Source organism: Polistes fuscatus, unplaced genomic scaffold (genome assembly GCF_010416935.1).
Source record: "Polistes fuscatus isolate 324 unplaced genomic scaffold, CU_Pfus_HIC Scaffold5, whole genome shotgun sequence".
Lineage (NCBI taxonomy): Eukaryota > Metazoa > Arthropoda > Insecta > Hymenoptera > Vespidae > Polistes > Polistes fuscatus.
In genome coordinates, this window is record NW_025113129.1 from 3,825,134 (window position 1) to 3,850,668 (window position 25,535).

Sequence of the window (25,535 nt, forward strand, 5' to 3'; positions counted from 1 at the left end):
ACTACCGCCATAGGTCCTGGCCGATATCAAAAAGGCGATATAACCACCATAAGATACCTGCAAATGATCTTTTACTCTTTCATCTCCTTCCACTTATAACTTCGCTCCGTAATACATACAATCAAATGATTTGCCGAAAGAAACGACGAAATCCGAGGAGAATATCGTCGATGGGAAATGGGTTGTTACGAATTGGTACGACTCGTAACAATTATTACGCTTCTCAAACGAAACATATACCAGGAGAAAAAGCAACTACAAATGGTCTTTCTTAAAGGATAGGACAGATTGGTAGGTATCCTCCGATCAGCCAATAATAACTCGTCGTAGGCAACAAAGACGAAAGCCGTGTTGTAATCAGAGAAACATCGGGAATCTGGTAGTCTCCCTAGCGATAGATAGACACGTCCCCTAAGGCAAAACGTACCGCGAATTCATCCTTTGCGCGTTTCTCCAAACGGCTCGCGTAGCCTCCGAGTAAAAGCGCATGTTCTTCTCACGCACATACCTCCTGGTATCTAGGTAGAAACGATAGGTGGTTGTTGTTGGCTTTCGCGCAATACACGATATCGGTTATCTAAGCGACTTCTGTGGCGCGTTCTCCTTTTCATCTCGTCGCTATCCCCTCGCCAATAAAGTACCTGCTTCTATCTAGGCTATCTCTCCAACCCTTTCTCTCTCTACCTACTCATTTCGCAGGCGGCATTAAGTGCGACGTAGGGATCTATGTGGATGAGAATCATATAGTATAGACCCTCGCGTTTACTCGACCAACCAGACACATACACGCATATATGCATATACACATGTTATTGTCCGTCGCCTGTACGGTGGTGTGGCGCGCTTGGGCCTCAGGGACGTCCTGCTCTGCTGTCCCAGCAACCCTGTCTCTCCCTCGACCACTCCACGTACCATTACACACTTGCGCTCTCCCATCTTCCTCTTTCCCACCCTTAGTTTCTCTCCTTCTCTATCTCTCCTTTATTCCTCCTCGTCTCGCTCGCATTCGTTCTCTCTCGGCCATACCATTACGGTCTGCAGGAAGAGAACGAGTGTAGGGAGAGACGATACACTGCTTGCTGCTGCTGCTGCTGGTGCTGGTGCTGCTGCTACTACTACTGCTGTCGTTGCTACTCCTGGACACACCTCGCTCCTCCGACCATACCCCTCATCCGCCATGTTATACCGACAATATATTTAGGAAGCATGTAGGTTAGCCACCCTCTTCCCTCCCTCTTCTACGACTCGGTCTAGCCAAGCCATTCTCTAGCGCACTATCGTTCTCCTCTCTTCTCCCTTTCTCTCTATCTCTCTTCTCTAAAAGTCAGCCCTCCGCCCAGCGGAGAGCTCGCCGACTGCCGATACTTGCTTGCTGCAGATTAATGCAACATCGTAACACGATAGTGTCCGCTCGCCGAGCCGCAACCGGGGACTCTCCTACCATCCCTGAACCCTCCCTCTTCTACATCCTTTATACCTCCCGCACCCTTCCTCCTTCTCCTCCTCATTCTCTACGATCTCCTCTTGCTACCTGCTATGACCCACGAAACGCCGACACCGGCAAGTTCGTAACTTATAATTATTATCTGGCTACGCGCTTGTGCTTTCCTATGACAACGTGTAAGAGAACAGAGATGAGGATGGAAGACGAATACGATATACGTTGCTATACGCTACCGATATATCTCGGAATGATAAAACGATACTTTAATATATTCGATGGATAGATAAGAAAAGTTAAGCTACGTTTCTCAACGCTAGGGAATTCCTCGTAAAAGAGCTATTATGTTTTACGCAACATCGAATTCAAGAATACTCCCTGCTGTCTCCTCGTAGTCAAATTCTCGAACCGACCGTCGTTTTCTACCCTCACACTTGAATTTCTTCTTTTTCCGAACGTCCTGCTCCCTTACGAAAAGAGGGTCACCATTATCGGCAACCCCAACAAATTCACGAGAGCTAAAAGGGAGTTCATTGCATATGTGCGACCAAGTCGTTCCGGGGTGCGAAAGGTCCATCCACGAGATAGGCAGTCTCGATAACGGCAGCGTAAAGTAAGAGACTTAAAGATGTCTGGGTATCTACCAGATAGGACTTTGCCGAATCGTTTTAGAGATTGGAATTGTTGTATCCGCGATATGAATTTAATTTTACTCGTGGTCGAAATTTCTTCGCGAGTTAACGCGCATCTTTTTACAGTTACTGTTTTTTCCTTTTAACGTATATCCCCTATACCAATGCACTTGACGCCACTCCGATATTCATTGTTTTAAACCATTTGCATTATAGTTTTAAACACGCGACAAACTTCATAAATCAATGATACTCAACTGACAGTCAATTCCCATCAAAATACATTCTATATTTTAAGTTATGAACTTAAATTGATTTCCAATTTTAATTTTAGTTGAAAATATCAACCAAATGATACCGACTCGGAGCAGAGATTCGTCCGAGTAATAATTAAAAAAAATACTATTTTCCGATTTCCGAACTTTACAAGTACTCCTCGGAAGATGCGCGTGGATGCAAATGGGTTAAGATCGATGAATATGTGTTACATGTAGAATGATAAAAAAAAAAAAACCGAACAATATATTCCCATTAATTCGTATCCATGTATTAAAAATAATCGAAAGGATCACGACTTTGAAGCGTAAAATTTTCTTTCTATAAACGAAAACACGACAAAGCGTGTAATCCTCAAAGAGTACGTACAATGCTGTCTCCTACAGGCGCTCTAAACTCGTTCAAAAACAATTATTTCCTTCCGCTCGCGCTGCTTCCTCTACCATCGATTTATCGACGCTGGCTGCCGTATCGACGTCGAAGGGTTGTTAGATCGAATTCGACGGAGCCATCACTCGACCCTCTCACTCGAGTCGACATTCGAGCCTGACGAGGTAGCATCGAGCTAACATCGTTACTTCATCGATCGCTTTTTGCAGCCGAAGGGTGCCATAAAGCGAAAAACTAAAGAATCCGACGATACCTACTTCAACGACGGTAAAACCCAACCGATATAGCCTTTCAACATTTTCCCCAATTATTCCGCACGGAAAATTTCATATGAGAGATCGTTTTCCTTCTGTGCAATATAAAAAAAACACTTTCATCGATCCAAAATAATGATCATTAATTATGGGATTATGTTTATGGATTGATTCGATGGAATTCTGTCGCGAGGTCTTTCTTTCTTCGAGCAACCCTCTATTCAGCCTTTCAGATTCGATATCCGATGCGGTAGCATGTCGAGAGTGTCGGTGGCGAAAGCGCGCTATATTTCGGGCGTAAAACAGCGACGAACACGACGGCGTTAGGTAGGTGTCCACCTAACCGGCGTGCCAACGGCAGTGATAACGAATGGAAGCCACTCATTGGCCCGCGATTTATAATCCTTTGGTCAGTGTGCACGCGTATACGTGTCCTCCGCGTTCAAGCGAAAGCGATAGATAGTAGTAGAGAAAGAGGATGAGGATTCCCTCTCGTTCTCTCTCACTCTTTCTCTTTCCCTTCCTCTTTCTCTTTCTCTTTCTATCCGCAGATGGAGATACGCTCGCGCCAACATCGACATTACATTCCACATTAACCAAATTATGATTTAAGGTCCCGCATTGTCGGCGTGCCGATTGTTCACATCCAAATAGTCCTCATTCAGGCCGCGATATAAATTATAATATGCGAGCAATTACGTTGATGCGGCATAGCACCGCACGTGGAACTTCGACGCACGTAACGGAACACGAGCTTTTCCTCCCCTTCATAACACTCTCTCGCTCTTTCTCTCTCTCCTGTTTCCGAAAAGGCGAACGCATTGATGATGAATGCAGAAATCCAAAATTTCGGCTTAATTTATCACATTTGTCGTTACTAACCAGACCAACCATCATTCCAATATCATTAGAAAAAAACCTGCTAGATAATTTTTGACTCTGTTAATCCTTTGTATTAATTAGATTGTTCCAACGCAAAAGATTAGATTTTTGTATATCTCTGAAAAAATATATGAATTATCGAGACACGATTAAAGTATTTCGACGTGGGCGAGTAGTCGTACGACAATAACCAGATAGATGTGTCACCAATGCGAGAGAACAGGGTGATCGGAAGAGGGAAGGAGAGATAGGCGGGAAAATGTTCGTCAAGCAATCCGCAGCGAACAACGCATGGCACGAAGAATCACGAGACCCGGAACGGCAATAAAAGTGATCTACGGGTCTGCGTTCGGCCATGTTGGTCGTTCACCGAAGACGACGACCGGAGTTACTCGTCAGGTTTACGTCTCGATCGTTCATCATCCAGTTGACGGGGCTCATTGCCTTGCTAGCTCGATGTAAAGAGAAAGGAAACTCGCTTTTAGCTACACCACCAGTTCATTTCTAATATCTCATGTGCCCTTTATACAGAATTTACAATTAAAGTTACCACTTTTGAAAATGAAATTATACTTTTTGCCAAAAACTTTGACCTCCTTTCCACCTCTTCGCAAATCGAGTAAGCCTGTTACAAATCCATATATTTCGGGAAAAACTTTTGCTTTGTCCAAAGTAACGAATATTTAACAGAAGAATATAATTTTCAAGGAGGTGGCACAATTCTTCATGCTACCACTGTGCATCTTATGTTATCCTATACATTTTTTCAAGACGGCACCGTAATACCATAGATCTTCACTTATACTCCTTACGAATAAGATCTCTTTTGTAACGTACGATCTTTTCTGACACGACTGGACACCAAGTTATAATGCTATTCCTCTCCCAATCCTTTGGATAAAGTCGTTCTTTGAAAAATTCCTTCGAAAACCTATAATTTTGCTTATTTCTTTCACACAAATCAAATCGAATTATAATTGAAGCGCTTATGATGATATTTTTTGTAGGTCAGTCATTCGATGATTAGTTCCAAAATCAAACTTGAACGATCTATTCTTGACTATCCTCCTACCTGCATACGTATTATTCTAATCTGCATAATTGTCTCGCTTCGAGTCGAACTCCAGCTCCGATAAAAGAAGTTGAACGACTCAGGAATGACTATGAGAATCTTGAAAATATCTCTAACGATCGATCTAAAGAAATCGATAGAAAAGTAAGGTAGGTATCCTAAAGAGCGTACGTACGTACCTTAAGTCTTTGAAATCTCATCTGGAGTTCTTTAGCGAGCACCATTCGCGTTTCATATCGAGCAGAGGGGCTCGTAGCACGAACTCGTAAGAGCATAGATCGTCGAATAGGATGGGAGGACGGCCGTTTAAGCGGCCCTCTTCTGTTCTCTCATTCTGTAATTAGTGAAAGTAGATAGGAAAGAGAGGAAAAAATGGGTATAGAGAAGGTGGCAGTGGTGGTGGTGGTGGTGGTGCCAGAGAACTATATATAAAGGGAGAGAGGTTTGAAGAGGGGGTGGTGGGCCGCTCGGCTGTTACGTAGGCGACGGAGGAGGAACTGGCGGAGGTGGAAGGGCGACGGTAGAAGGGTAGCCATAAAAGTTTATGCTCTCCATATGTTGTAATATAGTCGGTAGCAAGCGGCAGAGCGCGGGGGATCGGTAAAATATGCGGGCAATAAGTATGGATTGTTATTAACACGGGGCGCGCGGTGTCCGCCGCGTTTCTGAATCCATTACCTCCGCATGGCGGCTGAAATACCGGCCGATATATCCGACCTGGTGTGTACATCGCTGCACCGATGGCAAAGGAGGGTGGGAGAGAAAGAGCTAGAGGAACGGAGTAACGGAGGGAGAGAGAGAATGTACAGACAGAGATAGAAAGGGGAAGAGAAAGAGAGAAAAGAGAAGGTGGAAGAGAGATGGGAAGAGAACGGTGGGAGTGGGTAGAGGAGTAGGTGGAGGGGTAGGTAACGGGGTAGACGAGAGGAGCAAGAGAGCGTATGAATGGATTAGCAGGTACGGCGGGCGCGGTGTGGCTAAAATTACGATCGGATTTCGCATACCGCCACCGTTACCCGCCTACTACCTACTCGTTCGTGTCCTGTAAGTGTGAGATAGAGAGAACAAAAAAAAGAGGGGCCCGACCAAAGTGTTTTCATTTCCGGGCGAAGCTTATTAAACGTAATGCTTATATGCCGATACTCGGGCCTCCCGATCGTCTGCACTTCTCTTTGCCAAGAGTGCTACCCCGATCGAACACCGATATTCTCCGTCAGGTCTCTGTTCGGGGTTTAATCCTTGTAGGTATGAATTCGATCACGCGTTAAGTTTACGAAATTGTTATGCAATAATGCAGCAGGGAAAAGGATTTGATTACTGTAAAAGGTGTTAGTAGTAAGCGCGAGTTTAATATACATTCTGGTCAAAAAAAGGATATAAAATGAATTTGATCGCCGATGTCAACGAAAAAAAGAAATGACACTGGCACGAGTTTTCTCGTTCGCAAAATTTCTCAGCAGAAGATAGACTCGTAAGTGTCATCAGGGTCGTAGCAATTTTCGAGATCCGACGTATAAGATCGATCTTCCCCTTTTCTCGGACTTTTAAAATGAGAAGACGGATAATCGTGGTAAAACGAGTGCGGCAGGCGACTGATGGGTCTGGCGTGGTTCTAACTAGACGCAATCAAGCGAGGAGTCGGAGTTTGCGGCTGGTTAAGAGAGGTAGAGAGGAATGAAGACTAACAGCGCGTCGCTCGGAGGCTAACCAGAAGTAATGCTACCTTGGATCAATCTCTCTGGACCCGGAAACCAAAACCGGCTTTGATCTTGCCTAGCTCGTCCCTGCGGACAAGCCAAATTTACGGATATTCACTTTTCTAGAAGAAGAAGAAGAAGAAGAAGAAGAAGAAGATGTCCACATGAGCTTTGCCAAAAAAATCAAAGCAACTTTGCGATTAGCGACGATATTATCTTTGCTAATAGCAAAATATCAGCAACCGATGACTGTGCAAACACTTGTAAAATATTCTCGTCGAATGGCGGAAAGTTGTCATTCGAAGAGGACAATTTTCTCAACTCTTGCAAACGCGTGTAAAGGTCTACGTGAGCTTGTCAACGAGGACGAGGAGTCGAAAACGGCGTGTCGGATGAGGCGGAGTTAACTCGGGTTGATTTACCCCAGTGGTGGCACGACGCTCCAGACACGTAGCGCCAGATTTAGTGAGACGTCGTGACGCCGCGACGGATACATAGATATCTTCCAGGGGTGCACACCTTCACCCCAGTACCGTCGTCCACGACGCTGTCTGTACCGCGATGCGAGCGCGCCCAATCCTTCTTTCTCTCTCCTTCCCGTTTCTCTTCCTCTTGCAGAGCAAACGGGAAGTAGCCCGCTCACATAAATTAGAAGGACGACATCTCGAGAGCGTACCAGAAGGATGGAGGAAGAGTAATAGGTAAAAAGAACAAGAGAGAAAGAGGGGGAAGAAAAGGAAAGAGCTGGAGACGGAAAGACGCGAAGGATATATCCTATAGGATTTTTTGTTGACTTTCCTTTTTTCGTCTTTATTTTTTATTTCCATCCTTTTGCGCAAAAATACGATGATCTTTAAATAAATAAAACTACAAGTAACTAACTAACGAACGTACGAACGAACAAACGAGAAGATGAAAGATTACAATATTCCCAGGTTTTTATAGGAAATAAAAAAGTTGTGGATAAAAAAGGAAGACAAATAAACGATGAATAAAAACGTTGAACGCATGGCACGGCTAGCTAGGTTGCTGGACGGAAAGGTATATAGATCAACGGGAGAACGGCATAATAATAAAGGTCCGTCCCATTCGGATCGTCTCTTCTGGTCTGATCGCAGGGCGCGAAGCCGCGCGATGCGACCGGATCGCCTGTGTATTTATCGCTATCCGAAATACATTCATTTTCATTTCGAACATTACAGAGAGGTGTAGAGGAGAGAGAGAGAGAGAGAAATGGAGAGAAAGACACAGAGACGGTGAGTGAGCGAGAGGACAGAGATAGAGGATGAGGGGGGCAAAGAGAGAGGTAGCCAGGCAGCGGCAGCAGCCAGGGTATTACCAAGAGCCAATGATATAGTGACTATTACCGTCACTACATACCCGTGCACGGAGTGATGGCGGGTGACTGCGTGCCTCGATAGCGCTAAGCCTCGGGGCAGTAAAATACATTGGTCCGGTGGCTGTGATCCGGCCGTATCAATGCTGCGAGGCCGTTATGTGTGGCGGCCCACCACTACCACTACCTACCACCATTACTACTACCACCATCCTCCCATTCTACCCCAGCGTATCCACATGACCACCCCGTTCACCACCCTCCTTCCCTCGTCGTCACCATCCTCTTTCGAAAGCATCTACCCCCTCCTGCTAACCGTGTTCGCCGTGCCGCGGTACTTCGATACGTGGATGCCGTTATACGACGTGTCACTTTGTGATCTATCGGCGTGCCATCTCGAGAGAAACGACGATGAAGAGATAGAGAACGGGTTATTGCGATTTGAACGCCTATTAGAAGTATTCAAAGGGAATGTCCAATGAAACTTTGTCGATTAGGGTCGATTGGGGAGAGAAAAAGAAGGAAAAACAAATAGAAAGAGAAGGTATAATAATAGCGACAAATTTTCCGACCGAACGCAACAATTTTTTCTTTTGAAAGTTAAGATAAAGGTATCCGAGTTAAAGCTTTGAAAGTAGAAAAGGTGATGCTGTGGTCGGACGAGACAGCGCCGAACGAACGGCCAAACCACGCTCGTTACACTAGTGTATATAGATGTTAGGTGCCTCAGGCGTACCTCTATCTGCTAGCTCCTACCGCACGGCGGAACTCTTTGATTACGCGTCCTAGAATAGCAGGGAGAGAGAATTGGAAAGAAAGGCTTACTCGTAAAAGAACGAAGATACGGAGATTTATCTGGAAATCTTCCTGCTAAAGTAAAATAATCAAAGAAAAATCATTTCTAAAATAGCTACTACTCGTAACCGTTATCAATAAAAAGTTGGACCTCGACGAGAAGGGTAGTTAGAGGAGTCGATGAAAAGAAAAGAAAAAAAAAACAGTGACGGGGAAAAATAAAAGTAGCTTTGATCGGGTTAAAGGGAAACGGAGACGAATGGAAAGGGCACGATCGAGACTGAAGCGAAGAGCGAGGGTGGTGTTTGGCACCATCCATCGAAATGTCCGGGACTCGATTCGCGGGATCACCGTTAAGACACCGCAGGGAAAACGTGCGGCTGACTGAACGCGTCCGCCCGTGCCGGTAAGAAAAATTAATCGCATTCTTCTCCCGGCAAATCCAGGCCCCTTTATCCGTGGCAGCGCGAATACCCTGTCGTTTGTCAGGAATAGTGAATTAATGATGATTGCTGCTACTTGGCTCAGGCCGAATGAGTCCCACGCTCGTCTACTCCTCCTCCTTTTCCTCCTATTCCTAGTCTCGGCATCTTTCTTTCTCTCTCCCTCTCTCTCTCTCTCTCTCTTTCTTTCGCTCTTCAAGTTGCTCGTTTATTTTAATGCAATCATTAACGAGGTACGGTTACATCTGTCTCTCTCTGTTTTTCCCCGTTGCCCTCCTTACTAAAACAAGTCTAGGCACTTATTCTCACGGAAAAGGGGAGAAGAAAGCAAGAAAACGCGTCTTAATTTTTCCGCACGCATTCCCGGTCGCGCGAAACGATCGATCTTGCTCGCATCCGCACATTTTTCAAGAGCCAAGAGTGGAGGAAGACTCTCGTCGTGCGTGACTACGACGATACCTCTCGGCAAAGTGAAGGGTGTCTATTATTCCGACGACGAGGTGGTTTCCTCGCCACGACGCCACGACGTGCGTTCTTTCTTAAGTATTCGTACCAAATGGTAAGAGGTATCTCTTTGAAGAAAAAAAAAAGACAAAATGTATATACAAACTAACTTTAAATCAACAAAGTTCGCGTATCTTAAAAAAGAACGTTCGCACAAAGAAAAATCTTTCGTAACGAGGCAAAGGATGAATCGGATTTCAATCGCATAGAAAAGTGTACGAAAAACGAAAGTTTAAGATCACCGAGTTGTCCCTTTTCTCGACAATTTTCCAACGACGTTTCGCGTTCCGTGTACTTTCTAGGAAGGCAGGGTGAAAGTTCAGCAATTTCCTGGCCAGAGTAAAACTGGCGTAGAGATATCAAAAGGAAGAAGAGCATCTTTCGTGCCCGGGGCCTCTGCAACTCGTTAAATATGCATGCGCCGTTTCGAGGGTGGCTCGCTATGGCAAAGGTGCTGCTGCTGCTGCTGCAGGACGTTGGAATGAAGGTGATGCTGGTGGGAGAGGGAGGCGTGGAAGGCAAGGGATTTTCGTAGGAGCGTCTTCCTTAATTATCTCCCCGTTGACGATCTAATCGCGCGTGCTGCCGGACCACCGCGAGAATGGAAGTGGATGCCTTTGAACCGTCCGTGCCAAGAGAGAACTCCAGGACGACTTAACGCCAGCACCTTAATACCGGCCACTACCTTCATGACAACGGTCGAGCTACGAGGGTTCGCAAAATTATGCTTGTCAGATCCATTATCCGAGGACCGGCCGCTACCACCTAAGCAACAACCTGTTCTCAGGAGTGCGAAATACACTTCGGAAGCTTCCAACGCTTCGTAATAATCGTGGATCAGCTTGAAATTGAATTATGCCGGAGACCACGATCGTTCCTCCCTCCGCGCGAACGGTCATCTTCCAGTAGAGAAGACGACCTCACTTTGTCTTCTGCGCGATTTAATATGCAATTCAGTCGAAAACTATATTCGTCCGGAGAGAGAGAGTGTTAAATATATTTTTTTATTTTATATATATGTATATTAAAGAAGAGCAGAGTTTTGCTACGCGTAGAGAGGCTTAAAAGTCCTCAGTCTATAATGTGGAGGGCTGTAATAGAATGACCTGTTCTTTCCTTTCGAGTAGGCAAACGGTTAACAATCGAGAAAATATATAAAAAAATGTTTCTTTATCAACGTGCTCGTATGAGATGACATTAAACGGCAATTAATTAGGGTAAATTAACGCGAGGAAAATGCTCTTCTAATGACGCGAGGGGATGGTGGTAAAGGCACGCTGTTATCGACGCAATGCCACGTCATCGAGCGAGCGACGATTATTTGTTTCTACAGTGGCGACGAATGCATTTGTCAGCAGGTGCTTCGTGAAACCGCGCATTTGCCTCAAGGGCGTCATCGTTCATCGGATCCCCACGTCACGCGTTTCGCTCTCTCTCTCTCGTTCCTCTCTACCCAATGAGAGGGAGCGAAAGAGGAGACGGCGCTAAGAGAAAACTGAAGCACCGTTCGTTTAACAGCCAAGACATACCCATTTCATCGACGTTTAAACTTCGCGCGACATCTGAGAAGAACAAAAGCGTTATAATATCGTTTGCAATTTCATTTCTTTCAAATCTCTCGAAATTTTCGAGCTTTCGAGATCGATCACGCGAGCGGAGGGTAATGGAATCGGGGACTCGAGTGATCGACTATCAATTTTTCCTATCTAAAAATGGAAAAAAAAAAAGAGGAAAATTAATGACGACTGGGCATTCGAACCGCACTCGAAGACTTGCCGAACTGCTCCAGGTTGGAGTATGGCTGATCTAATCGTTGTTCTAGTCAACTCGGATAGAAGTAGTGTACGTACGAGTTGAGACGCAGTTTAGAGTGGAATCCACGACGATTCTATCCATTGTTCGACGCATCCGCTTTCGCATGATCAATGTTACTAAACTATTCGGCAAGATTCGCAGGTTGCAGGATTCACGAATGCTGATGTCGAACGTCCGTTTCACGATGTTGGCTTACTCTCGGCGAGGAAACGATTCCTCGCGTAATCTTCCCGCCGAGCTACCTCCCACGGATACGATTCTAAATTTATGTGAATTCACCGAGCGAACTTATTACAAAGAGATTATACCCCTATTGGAATTAGATAAGAGAGCCGATCTTCGAATTACCTTTACTTTGAAATCATTTCTAATATAGACCCTTATACGAGTTCTCTATAAAATAACAAGGGTAAAAAAAGAAAAGACGAAAAAAAGAACGTTAAATTACAGACGAGAAACGTATCTCGCATCCGCCTATCCCATTTGTCCCCTTTTCATCGATACCAATCCCAACGTGGCTCCCAGCAAGCAATTCCAGAATTCGTTATTCCTTGCAATGAACAGTTTCGCGTTAATAGGGAGACGGTGAGGTCGACGAGAGGGAGGGAGAGGGAGGGAGAGAGAGGGAGGGAGAGAGAGAAACGAGACTCGGCACATTCGTAGTACAACCGGTAAAATACTAACAGCAGATGGTACAGCAGGGATGAAACCAGCAACGACGAAAGAGGAAGAGGACACGATGCTGCCGAGGGATAGAGAGAGAGACAGAGGGTGGAAGGAGGGCAGAGGTTGGTGGGAAGGGTGGCCTGCTGGCTCGGTGGCGGCGAGGCGAAGCAAGTTGTATCTCACAGATCTGTCGCGTGATTAAGCTTATTAAACGCTTAACTCACGCTGGGCTGGTTCTGCTTTCTCTCTCTCTTTCCCTCTTCCACTGTCTTTCCTTCTCTTCATGGTCCGTCCTCCCTCTATCCTTCCTTTCTTCTCTCTCTCTCCCTCTCTCTCTCTCTCTCTCCATCCTCTTTTCTCTGTCAGAACGCTCTCAAGCATGCCGCAAGCTCTCTCGTTCCACCCTACCCTTCTTTCTTTCTCTCCCTCTTGCTCTTCTCCTCTTCGCAGCCCTCTATTCGTTCTCGTACAACACGTATTCATAGTTTTGTAGAAGGATATCGGGGCAGACCATAGGGTAGTAGTAAAAGCTCGCCGACGACTGAATCCGTAGCGGAGAAGGTGCAGAAGGATGGCTTGCCAAAGGGTGGCTAAAGGGTGGCTAAAGGGTGGCTAAAGGGTGGGCGAAAGGGAGAGAAGCAAGACTGCCAGCAGCTCCGCACACCAAATCATTGTTATTAGGGAATATTACGCGGCTGTATCAGCCGTGCAGACTCCGTGGCCAATAAACTGCGGTTACGTCCCTAATATGGTGAATCTCAATTTTCAACGCTTCGCTCCCCGAGACGCTGAAGGCTTCTCGTGTACGCGAACCAGAAAATGAGAGAGCAAACGCCGATAGATAAGACGAATCTAGTGGAAATCGCAGTGAAATTCAAACCCATCGCGTTGTTCGGTCAAGAAAGAGATCAAGGAAATATAACAAATGCGTATAAATAAATGCGTAAAATTACAAGAAAGGTGAGAAAAAATGACGAGGATCGGCATAAGCCGTTCCACGCAAATGCTAAATGCTTTAAGCGATTAATCCTGTGCGGTTCGTTATTACGGCCGTTACAAGCGGCCAACCGCGTAATCTGGTCGATGCTTTTGTCGTTCGGGACGCATCGATGCCACCGAACGATTCTTCCTTGTTAATGGCGTCTGTTCGCGATATAAAACTGTTTTGTACGCGCTAATAGCCGTCGCACGCTCCGCCGCCAATAATTATTTCGCATTACGAAATCGCGCAATGGGCTTTTACACGGAATTACGAAACGTAATCATTCTCCGCGCGGTATGAACTGTCGATCGTTCTCCGCTGCTCCCTTTTTCTCTCATTTTCTCTCATTTTCTCTCATTTTCCCTCTTTTCCTCTCTTTTTCTCTCTCTTTTTCTCTCTTTTTTATCTCCCTTCGTCTCGCCCTATCCTCCCGTTTCTATCTCTTTCCAGATTATTTTGCCGATTGACTCGCTTCGGCGAACCGCTAATAGGGAAACGAAAACCCCCGTTAACTGGGCTAAAACAGGGGGGTGGTTTTTAATGGCGCGCATTAACGTGACGCGCGATTAAAAGTACGACGGTAATTGGTGTAAGTCGCAACGATCGCTTATACGAAATGATCGCGACGATAAAATCGCGACGAGATGCGATTTAAATTGATCCTACGCGACGAATTTTTCTCATCCGTCGCAGCCGCCGCCGTCACCGCCGCTGCCTTGTCTACTTCCAAAGAGGAGTTTAATTACGAGCACGACAGAATAGTAGGTGTAGCTAACGCGTTCTTCGAGAACATTTCGAAATGGTGTATATCTCGATTAGAATATCAAGTACGTACTACGAGCACGTCGTTCCTCGCCGAGGAAGCCGTGGAAGGTTGAACGTGACCCAACCGTCATAAAATTCGGCCGCCGGCAGCATCGGATTTTCTGTTGAATATAGCGCCGATTAGCCGTACCGTCGTTCGATAAAATAATTTATCGAATATATTTCAATTTCACGCGTATTATGCCGCCCCGAAAGAGTAATTCAATGGAAAATATAAATATTCATTTGCGGGGATTTAAAGCGAGTACTCTCTTTCTCTTTCTCTTTCTCTTTCTCTTTCTCTCACTCTCTCTCTCTCTCTCTCTCCCTTTTTCACTCTCTGTACGTCCCTCTGTTCCCTCTCCTCCACGTTTCTCGTTCAAACTATCTCCATCGCTTTTTCTCTCTCTTCATCCTACATATCTGCATCTCTTTTTCTCTCTCTTCTGACCAATGATTTATACCGGCAAAATAATAATTTAATTTCACCGCAGTTGGGCACGATACAAAATTGCACGACAAAAATAATAAATAAATTTTATGCCGACCGCTGATGTCGATTTCAGCCCGTAACCATACCCACCTCCTCCTCCTCCTCCCCCTATCACCCCCCTCTGCTCCTCCTCCTCCATCTCTTCACCACAACGGCTGCCCACACCTGTGCACGCGTACAGGTCACAGAGCATTTTTATGCATGCTTTTTTTATTTTCCAAAATACCCGCAGGCTAGTGGGAGGTTGCGTAGGCCACTGGGTATGTCGATTACACCGATACGGAAGTTAGTAATACTCTTCTCTCTTGCCCTTTTCTCTCTTTCTCTCTCTCTCTCTCCCTCTCTCTCTCTCTCTCTCTCTCTCCCGCTCTATCCCTCACACACAGAACAAAGTGAGTCCAAAAGCTCGGCGTATTACATAGAACGGCCGAGCCGTACTTTACAAATGCTCACTAAATAAAACCCGTCGACTGCTACATTGATTTCGTGTTACAAAAGGAGCCAATGGGATCGAATTTTCGGCAAACGAACGTTAAGAGTACCATCATTAGGGGTCATTCGCGAATCGCGATAATGTATCCTCTCCATAATTTGATCAAAGCGTGGATAGGTGGTAGCTCTCGTTCGAAATTAACGAGAGGAATCAAAATTAGAAATATTAAGTTTGAAATGTAATGCGGATGATAATACGAGTAATCAAAAATGTATTAAAAATCGTAATCATAAGATTATTCGCATTTCGAAATGACGATACTTATACGAGAGCATTTAAAAGAGTGGGTAGATGTAAATATAAAGTACACAGCGATCCTGAAAAAATAGCGAAATATCTGAGATAAAAAAGAAAAAGTATTTCCACCAAATTACTTCTTCCCAGTGGAGCATAGATTTGTAGTAGGGGCGAGAGGCGTGGCTTTGGGTAACGTGCGTCGTCATAAAACTCTTGCCAGCCAGAGGAGAGTGAATAAACGTTACAGGTTGGTCGAGGAACATAAACAGTGGTAGGGTGCGCGCGTGAGGAGAGACCAGGGCTGCCACGGTAGCAGCACGTTTGCCGGCATCGCCCAGACGGAAAGTGTCCCCATGTGTATGAAATGGTTTTGCGGGGGCCCCCGCTTACGCCGGAGGAGGCCCTTTCGATCTACCATCCACCCCTCCCCCCCCGGCCCTTCGTGGAGCGCTAATGGTCGTTGTACAAACATTCATTACTGGCCCCCAGTGCGAGCCGACGCGACGGTGAGAAGTGGGAAGGAAGAGGCAACGGAGCAACCGAGGACTGTTGGGAGGACAAAGAGGGGGGAGACGTTGTAGCACCCAGTTACGAGGAGGTGATGCTCCGCTCGCTACTGCTAGCAATATTGTTATCTTAGATTTATAGATGTAACGGATGGCGGACACCGCTGCGGGAGGACGGGTTCGCTAGCTCGGACATTAAACGCGGCACCGTCATGCCATAGCCCTTCCAACGACCATATACCACCCTATACTAACCAAAATGTTCTGGAGAATCTCCCGCTTCCGAGGATGGGTTCTGCCTTCCTTGGGAACTTGCTTAAAGGTTCTAATACCTTCGACGACTGACCGCTCTGCGTATCGTTACGACTTCTGCTTACTTTAGATAGATTAAAATGAAACATGGGCAATTAAACGTACCCGCGCACAGATCCAAGCACTCGTCGCTCTGTTTTATTTAGCATACCTACCCCGACGCGAGTTTTACATTTTTTATTAGAATATTTTCTCGCGAGCACTGTTAATAGTCACGGTAGGTGTCCTAGTCTCGATAGATCACGGATGAGATCGTCTTGCAAGTAGAGTCTATTGCGATCAACAGTGAAATAATACTCGACTATGCATAGTTGTAGAGTAACCGTCCCCTTGGTTGTCGGCGTCGGTAAAGAACACCCACCAACCAACTCGTCGACGAGCGACCGGACGATCCGACCCCGAAGCCGTGGTATCTGAGACACTTGACGCCATTAGCGGCTCCAAACTGCTCTTCGCGCAGTTAAAGTGATTTGCGACTATCCGTAGCCAGAAAGCACCCCCTTCTTCTCTAACGTTTCGCCGCCGGTGTCGCTGTCTCTCTTCTCCCACCCTCTTCCTACTCTCTCTCTCTCTCTCTCTCTCTCTCTCTCCGGTATTCAACTCCAACACCTTCTACTACTACCGACTACCGACTACCGACTACCGCCGACTACTACAACTATCCCCTTTTTCGTCTCTCTTCTACCCTCTTCTCGAAGCTTTTACCTCAGGGCTGGTTCGTTGGTACCAACGGGAACCGCAGTACCACCCTTTTCGTTAACCCTCATAGGGATTACCAACCCGACCAATTATTATTCCCTCCAGAGAACAATAGCAGAGCTGACTTAGAAGCTGCCCTTCTATCGGCTCTTATCGATTTCTTCCATCTTCGCTTCTGCCAAAGAAATGTCCTCTTCGAAGCTTCCTCGTTGACCTTTTTTCTACGATCGAAAGGATTACAATGAAATATCGTAAGTTATAAATCGTATTCGTCGTCGTCGTCGTCGTCGTCGACCTTGTTACATTTAAAAAACTAATCGATTCGCCGATCGGAAATACGTTCGTGCTATTCTATGTTAAAACAAAAGAAAGGAAACAAGGAAAGCTTCTAGCAAGCGCATTACGTCATGCAGCAACGAGTCCCGTGCGAATCGTAAAATCGAAGTATCAATTAATTAGAACGCAATTAGTATAAACCATCGAGGAATACGGCGAAGGAGGACATCGTCGAACGCGAAGCTCTCGATCGCAATTCTCCACCGATCTGCAGACGGCCGTATTCTCGCATTGCATTCGGCCGGTGCTTTTATTAACCCTTTTTAATGCATATTAACTAGTCTCGAGCTCAGCAAAAATTAATGGAAGAATTACAGTGGGCCGGGTCAGGTCCACGAGCGTTGCTACGAAGAGAGAGAGAGAGAGAGAGTGAGAAAGAGAAGCAAGGAAGAAGAAGAAGAAGAGAGAGAGAGAGAGAATAAGAGTGGAAGAGATGGTAGAACGACCGAAGCGAGGGAACATTCAGGAGTATCACCGTTAGCACTTCCTATTAGCAGGGTTCTTCATTGGTGCCAGGCCGCAGCCCTCTCGCAAACGATATCGTATAAACGTGTCGTTAATTACTTACACCGTGCTCGCGACCACCCATCAGCCCACTTCAGCCCCTTTTAGCCACCCTCTACGTTGTCGTATCCTCCCTTCCCTTTGCCCTCTCTTTCTCCCACCATCGTGGAAACCTCGACGCAGCGTCGCATTACGATGCCCCCCCTCACCCCACGTGTTAAGGAAACAAGCGTTTATTCGAACGAAAAAGGAAAGCAATTAGCCTTGGGTGGTGGTGTCTTCCAACAGCGAACTGTTCTCTCATCGTTGGCTAAATGGGGATTATTCTCTAGGACAAGTAGTCTTAACGTAAACTCATATCTATGCGCTGTATCAAGTATAGAAGAAGACGAAAAAAAAAACAAACATACATTCTCTCCCATATAGCAAAGTATTTAGTTCGATTCTGACAAATATAGCAACTGCGAGCACGATGAGGATTATAGATTGATCAAACCGAAACGAGAATAAATCTCGTCAATAGACTGCCATATATCCCTCTATTAGAGAATTTAATTTAATAAATTGGTGACTATATGATTAATGAACCACAACCGCAAGTCGAGCAACGATTGCCTGATATATTTCGTTCGTAATGATACCAACCAATTACCCGAAATTCGATGATTCGATGCAGACAGCTATTGTCAGGTTAGCTGTATATAACGCGAGCCAGGTGACGAATACCAGACTCGAGTACCGACGGTACGACCGATGGGTTATCATTTCCATGGGTAGATTGCGTTATCGCGTGTGACGCTTGATTATCGTCAGCGTTTGTCGATGTGCAAGGATTACGGAGAGGGGAAACGAATAAAAAAAAAACAACGAAAACGGAAAATAAAAAATGCATGTAAAGTCGAGGGAGGACCGAGGTAGCGTTAGAGTGAAAAAATAAAAAAAAAAAAACAAGAAAAAAAGAAAAAAGTGCTTTGGGAGTAAATGAACAAGGAGAAGAGGAAAGTTAACATAGAACCTAAAAGAGAAAGAGCAGACTCTTTGGGATCCTCTAGAAGATGATAAACGATCCGCACATCAACCGGAAAATGCGGGTTCACCCGTGGGCTGCTCTGCTGACTGAATCAAACCACTATCAATCACGCCCGTTCGTTTGCTCGCTCTCCCTCCCTCTCGCGCTTTCCTACACGTCTAGCGTAGCTATAAACATAGTGCCGACGATACGTGTGTTGGCGCCCCTTAAAGTAGCGCATAAAAACGGGCTTCTTTCCGTTTTACGGAACCTTTCATTTGTCAAAGTACTTCGTGAGAAGTTGCTTCAGAAACGACGAACGGTAGACGACGATGTGGCACGCGTACACAGATGTGCCGTCGCTCAATTTATTCCACTTTATAAATGATCCCGAACTCGAGCCTCGATGAGGGCTCATTGTTGTTTCAACCTTTCGAAGAATTTAAGGAGAGAGAGGGAGAGAGAGAGAGAGAGAGAGAGAGATCTCGTTGAAATCGCGTATGTTTCCGGTTTCAGATGTTTATCTCCGTTTAATTATTACAAACTGGACAGAGGAAGAAATTCGTTTGGCAGTTTTCGTAATTTCCCCTTCCACGGCTGGCCGCCACCAAATTCCGTCTCGAAAAGTAAAACTTACGATCCCCTAGCACACAGGATACGTACGAGTGCGAGTGGCTTCTTCGCAGAAGGGTAAAACCCGAGGCGTTCACCGCACTGAAATTTCAGCTAAATAACCACGCGTGACGGCAAACGCTTAAGCGCCGAAATGAACGGGCGCTATTAACGATTAAAAACAAAAAATAGGAGAGCAGCGACAGAACGAAAGGGAAAAAGGTACAACAAGGAAGCGGTAGAAAAAGGCGAAATATGAGCGCAGTTAATAACACTTTGCGGGAAATAATACTGCGAGGAAGGCCGCTTACCGTGACAAATAACGGCTCGCTCTTTCTCCCTTCCTCCCTCTTTGTCCTCTCCTCCTTTCTGCGGCCTCTCTCCTTCTCCCTCTTTGTCCCCTTTCTCCATTCACACTCCGGTACTCCGAACCGTTTACAACGTCCCCGTGCACTTTTCCGCCGTTCCGCTGCCCCATCCTCCTCTTCTTCGTTGCATCTCTCCTACTACAACTGTGTATGTACTTTGAGTGCGTTAACGCGAATGATCGCTGACTTTCGACAACTATCGAACGAAAAATGACGGACTAGATCGTTAGATTATTCCCTTTACGATGCAACATTAATATGCATTGGAATTGCGTTTGCTTCGAAGCGTAGTCTTGCAACTTTAAGAGCGTTTTTTAGGTAGCGTTACGACTTGACCAAATTTATGGAAAGATGTGTTTTTTTTCTTTTTTTTTTTTTTTTTTGGTACCTTCCTCTCATCGTGACTCTCCATCAAAGCTCATTAGGACAGTTCGACAGTGTCGAGGCGATAACAACGTCGAGCTGCGTTCGGTCAGACGTCCGTCAACTGCTCGAAACATTCACAGCTGACATATGTCACATGCTGGCTCACGTCAAGGCTGTCACCTGTCAAGCACCGGTCTGGACGAATTACGCGCTACAACAAGCACGTGTTACGTCTCGAATAATGCGCGGAAAATTTCTACCCGCTATCATTATATCGTTCGAAACGCGGTGGCACGTATCTTTGACAGAAAAGTGATGAACAAGCGTCGAGACTGAATACAATTCCATCGAGCGTAATTCATGAATCGGGACCGAATGCGAAATAAACCGACTAAAAAATTGCACAACTTCTCCTCCCCCTTCTCTCCTTCTCTACGCGTTCGACGATAATTCGTCAAGAATATCGACGTCCCGCCGAAACGATAGACCCTCTTAATCGAATCTTTTTATTCGTAGGAAAAACGTAAAGTACGTCGAGAAGAAAATCGTGGAGAAAATCGTGGAGAAAATCGTGGAGAAAATCGTGGCCGGACCCCGCCGACCGTGTTGAGGATGATTCCGGAAAATTGGCTTCGTAAAACGAAGAAGAAATGACAAACGCATGTGCGCGCATTTCGTAGCGTAGAAACCGTAGAAAGCTTTCAACGAGCGACGCGCTACCGAAGAAGGCGCGGGCAAACAATTTCAAACACCCGGCAACGAATATTACATCGCGATATTACGTGGGATGAAATAATCCAGCCGGCTTCCGCCTCGTGAACAGGAGTAAACGAGGCTCCCGTGCTAATTGCCGCGAAAAAGGGTTAACGTCGTGTCTCTCTTTCTCTCTCTTCTTCTTCTTCTAACTCTGCTCACTTTCTGTCTTTCTCGCTCCCATCTATACGACTGGATATCACCATCCATATTTAATTAGGCAGCTGCGAGTACTCTTTTCAACGAAACGTAAAAAAGAGCAAAAACATCATTACAGTTCGAGATCAGTTCTACGCGCATACACCTACCATTATCTTCCCCCCTCCCCTTCCTATTAGAGAATATTTTCTACTCCCGTTTCTAGCTAAACGAAAGACAACGGGCTGTTATTTTAGACCAGCCATAAGTGAACCTTCAACGGGAAAAAAAAAAGGTAAGGAATATAACGCGACGCGTATCGATAGAAAAAGAAGAGTGGTTACCCAAACGGCAAACGCTATTCTTCGTCCCCTTATTTTTGTCAAACATAATGCATAATGCCAGAAGAATCGTACTATTTTATTGGTGGTACGCGTCTTTGGCTCTTTCGACGATAAACCGATTTCTCTGTTTTCCTCGGTGGTAGTCTTGAGGTGGGAGAGGAGAAAGGCAAGCGATTTATTCGTATCGTCGCCATATCCAAGGCATTATTTCAAAAGAAGTGTCCACGCGGCGAGGCGAGGCGAAGGCGCAATACCAGAACGAGGAAAAGTCGGAGGAGGTGGAGAAGAAGGAGAATGAAAAGAAGGTGGAGGGTAGGTAAAGGCTGTTTCGCGAGTGGAAAAATATTTCTCACGGCATTTGCGAGCCCGCCCACTTCGGACCTTCCCCCTATCCCAACCCTTCTTTCCCTCGACTCTCTTTCAGGGACGTTCTCTTTCTCCGATGCTCGCGCTTTTCCTGACTTTATTTCACTCGGAAAAATTATCGTCGCGTCCGCGCGTTCGCGTGCGTAAAACACCCTTGCCTACTAAGAGAACATTTCTATGGGGATGTGTGTGTGTGTGTGTGTGTGTGTGTATTTACGGGGTAGGGGTTCTGATCAGGCGCCGGGCGCTCGCGTTCACCGTCCCTGTGTATGCGTGAACGACGCAAGAACAATGGCACTGAATCGGCGTCTAACCGGTGAGCAATAGGTCCCTGTCCCTTTCCTACGAATAAAGGCGCGCCTGTTAATTAATGGCATTGATAAATCAGCACTCGGAATAATACCCAAGGAGACAACAGGAATAGTTTATAAAGGTGCCGACGGGTGCCGATGCCTTTTCCCGATTCGTACGTACCAGCAACGTCGTCGCTTAGACTGACCCCTTACCTTACAAACGACTAGAAATTCAGGAAACTGTTGGCAATGATCGTACTCTAGTAAGAGAGACGATGGTGCTAGAGGAATGTGTAGCTAGGCGCTACTCTCGCCTAGTATATAGATACTCTTGGGATGGTGATAGTCCTGAAATGCTTTGTGATTCATGGAGCACGAGATAACTCCTCAAGATGCCTCTTTCTTTCTGGTTACGCTCGATCTGATAAAAAACGAATAGTCGTTCTAAAATAATCATATTTTTTATGTGTCATAAAAATCGGTCGCGATTTATGAATGCCAAAGGAAATAATAACTTATTATACCCATACGAGTAAAAGTGATTCTTTTTCCGAGCACCCGTTATATCTATAAAAAAATACATATGTAAATATAAAGATGTATGGGAAACATTAAACACGCGATCAAGAACATATTTAATTTTCCTCGGAAACATTATAAAATACCGGAGGGATTCTTGGAATTCCGATGCATAAACCAGCCACCCTCTCTCTCTCTCTCTCTCTCTCAACTATCGTCCTTTTTCTCTGATCTTGACAATTTCATCGAGTTCGCGTCGTGCGGCCCAATAATTGAGTTCTTTGTAGCTACGTCTCCCGAGTTGTTGCATCTAGGGTACAGGAAGCTGTCCGATTGCAAGACAGAAAGAGAGAGAGAGAAAGAGAGAGAGAGAGAGACCGATTAATCGTTTGCCGTTAGTTCGATAATCGAGCAATCGTAGGACGTCGAGGAAAGGACGATGGAACGTCCGAGGAAAGTTTTCTGTATCGTCGTATACTCCCCGGATTTATCTCGTTCCATTAACTTACGCGAACATTACTTAGACGTGTCAAAGAACATAGATTCGTATACGATAAATCAGAAAATAATGTCAAACGGTACGTCGGAAAATGTTTCGATAAAACGCCGTGTTTTAATCCTACCATAAATTGACTCTAAAATTCTCCGAAAGTACCGCCGAGTCATAATTCTCATCCCTTTCTCGGGGGTGCGCGATATTTAGGGAGACCGCGGTAGTTTTCGCCTATGAATTTGGAGGTCGAGAGTAGAGGAAAAATTGGGCGCACCACTTTTTGTCCCTCTTCTAATTCACTCCTCGAGGCGGGCACCCTCCGACGACTCCCGATGCAGGCGGAGGACGTCGCACTCCTATGCCGCTTGAATTTATCTTAAACGCAAAGTGAACCGAACGCGGCCGTTTGATATACGGTCGCGTAATGTCTATATTTTTATTATTTACGGACCGTAAGATAAGTGAGTCTCTTTCTCTCTCTCTCTCTCTCTCTCTCTCTTCTCCCTTCTCGGCGTTTACGCCGGCGGCGGCGGCGGCGGCGGCACCAACAAAAGTAGGGGTGTGTATGGAGCACCGTGATAGAGTCCACGGGGCAAGAAACGCGGGCATTCATTTTGCAAGCTCGACACACATTGGTAACCTCTCAGCCGAAGCCACCCTCCTCGCTCTCTCTCCATTTCGTTCTATCGTCCTCTATTTCTCCCTCCCTCTACCACCACCACCACCACCACCACCACCACCACCACCAACATCGCCGCCACCGATGCTGCCATTGTATCGAAATATCACGTGCCTATAAATCACCATGAGTACCGCATATTATACCTTCGAACTATTCGCGAGGGGTGGAGAAGGTGATGGTGGTGGCGCGGCAGTGGTGGTGGCTACCCGAACGTTTTCGGCTGGGTGGCAGGGTGGCTCGATCGAAACTGACGCGACGTCGATTATTTTATTTCCCTCTGCAAAACCGGCTCGCCAAGCCAAACAGATGGAAATCAAGCACGCGGATCTCGCTTTCGTCTATGAATTGTTTCCAAGGGTGATCGTAAATTTACGTTCGTTGGGCTGAAAAATAAAAAACCTTACTTCGAGTCCACCACCTTCGATCCTTCTTTCTTTCTTTCTTTCTTTCCTTTTTCTTTTCTTCGAATGCTTTCGAGACTTCGCGTACCAACATCTATCTCGAAGTTTATCCCGAACCTCGTGTAAGCTTCGATAATCGCGTGAAACTCGTAGCCATGTGCGCCCAAGTGTTCGAATTTCTCAGTAAAATCATTCGTCCGTGATCTCTCTCTCTCATTCCATTTTTCGATGACTACACTTCGGTTTACGTTACACCCCTAATTTCGGTCTTCCCGATCGGAAAATTTTGAGCAACCAACTATACGAGGAATATTCGTATAACTTAATTATAATCATGAAAAAGGTATGAATCTTTCCGTTACCATAAACATTTACGATACTAGAGTTTGTATCGAAGATAAAAAGAAGTACAATGGCGTTAGTCCGAAGAAAAAGCAGTAGAGAAAAGTAAAGGTAATTTAGAAGGAAAATCATTTTCGCGTCTAGAAGCGCGATAAAAGGTGGAGGAAGGGGAATGACAAGAGAAAGAGAGATAGACGATAGGAGCCAGCCACTGTGCGCAAACGTCTCCTCGTTTCCCGTCTACGACAAGAAGAGAAGCTAGCGCGAGAAATTTATAGAGCACTCCGGAGTCTCGTAAACATTAAGCAAATCAAGCCTGTTGGCGTTCGTTTAAGAAACCTTCTACTCTCTCCTTTCTCTCTCTCTCTCTCTCCTCTCTTTCCCTCTTATTTTCTATTTTTCTTCGACTTTCTCATTCCACGCCTTGCCCTTTTCTTTTCTTCCCTCTCTCGCTTCCTCTTTCTCGGAGCTCCGTTTCGCGAAAGAAAACGCATTTCCTGAGATAATCGGCCACGCTATCGGAGTTGCCCAGTGTCCCCGGGCAAGATTTATAAGGATAGTTTATTGTTATTCCAGCCCACTTGGTTTTATGGGCCTTTTCGATGCGAACCGTAAGGACGGGGGAAGAAGGATGTTACCAAGGCTGGACGAGGAAGTAACTACCGCCAGTCCGGATTCCTTCCCTTTTAGATCCTCCGAATCTTTTCTCCGAAAGTCCAACGTTTTGACCCTTCGATAGCGCGTTACGTTGCCGACCATAAATGACGAAAAGAAATTCCTCTCGGTCCATCAAGATAGAAACTGCGATTCGATCGCAACGAGGGAAAGGGTCTTTGTTCCTTTTAAAGATACCAAAGTAATCGGACCACGCCTCGGACAAATATTATATATTCCCAATGAACAAGAAGGACGAGAAGATCCGTGCCAATTTTGTTGAAAGATGTCTCTATGTCGCGTATACCCATACCTCTTACCCATACCTCTTACCCCATACCTCTAGCTGTACCGTGAAAATACTTGACCAACGAAAACTGTAATTATCTGTTCGGCAGGAACAAAATTCGATATGTGCGCGTTCGAAATTCGTGCCGAGTAGTAACCCTCTTTTTCATCATTAATTTATCGATAATGAGATTATGAAAATGCAGAAAGTGGAGCGTAGTATTTCGACGGCACGACGACGTGTCGTATCGAGGAGTGTGGGGATGTCCGCTGATGCAAGTCGAGTGGCGAGGGACGCGGAGGAGGATTCCGGTGGCGAGGGGGAAAGGGAGAGAGGT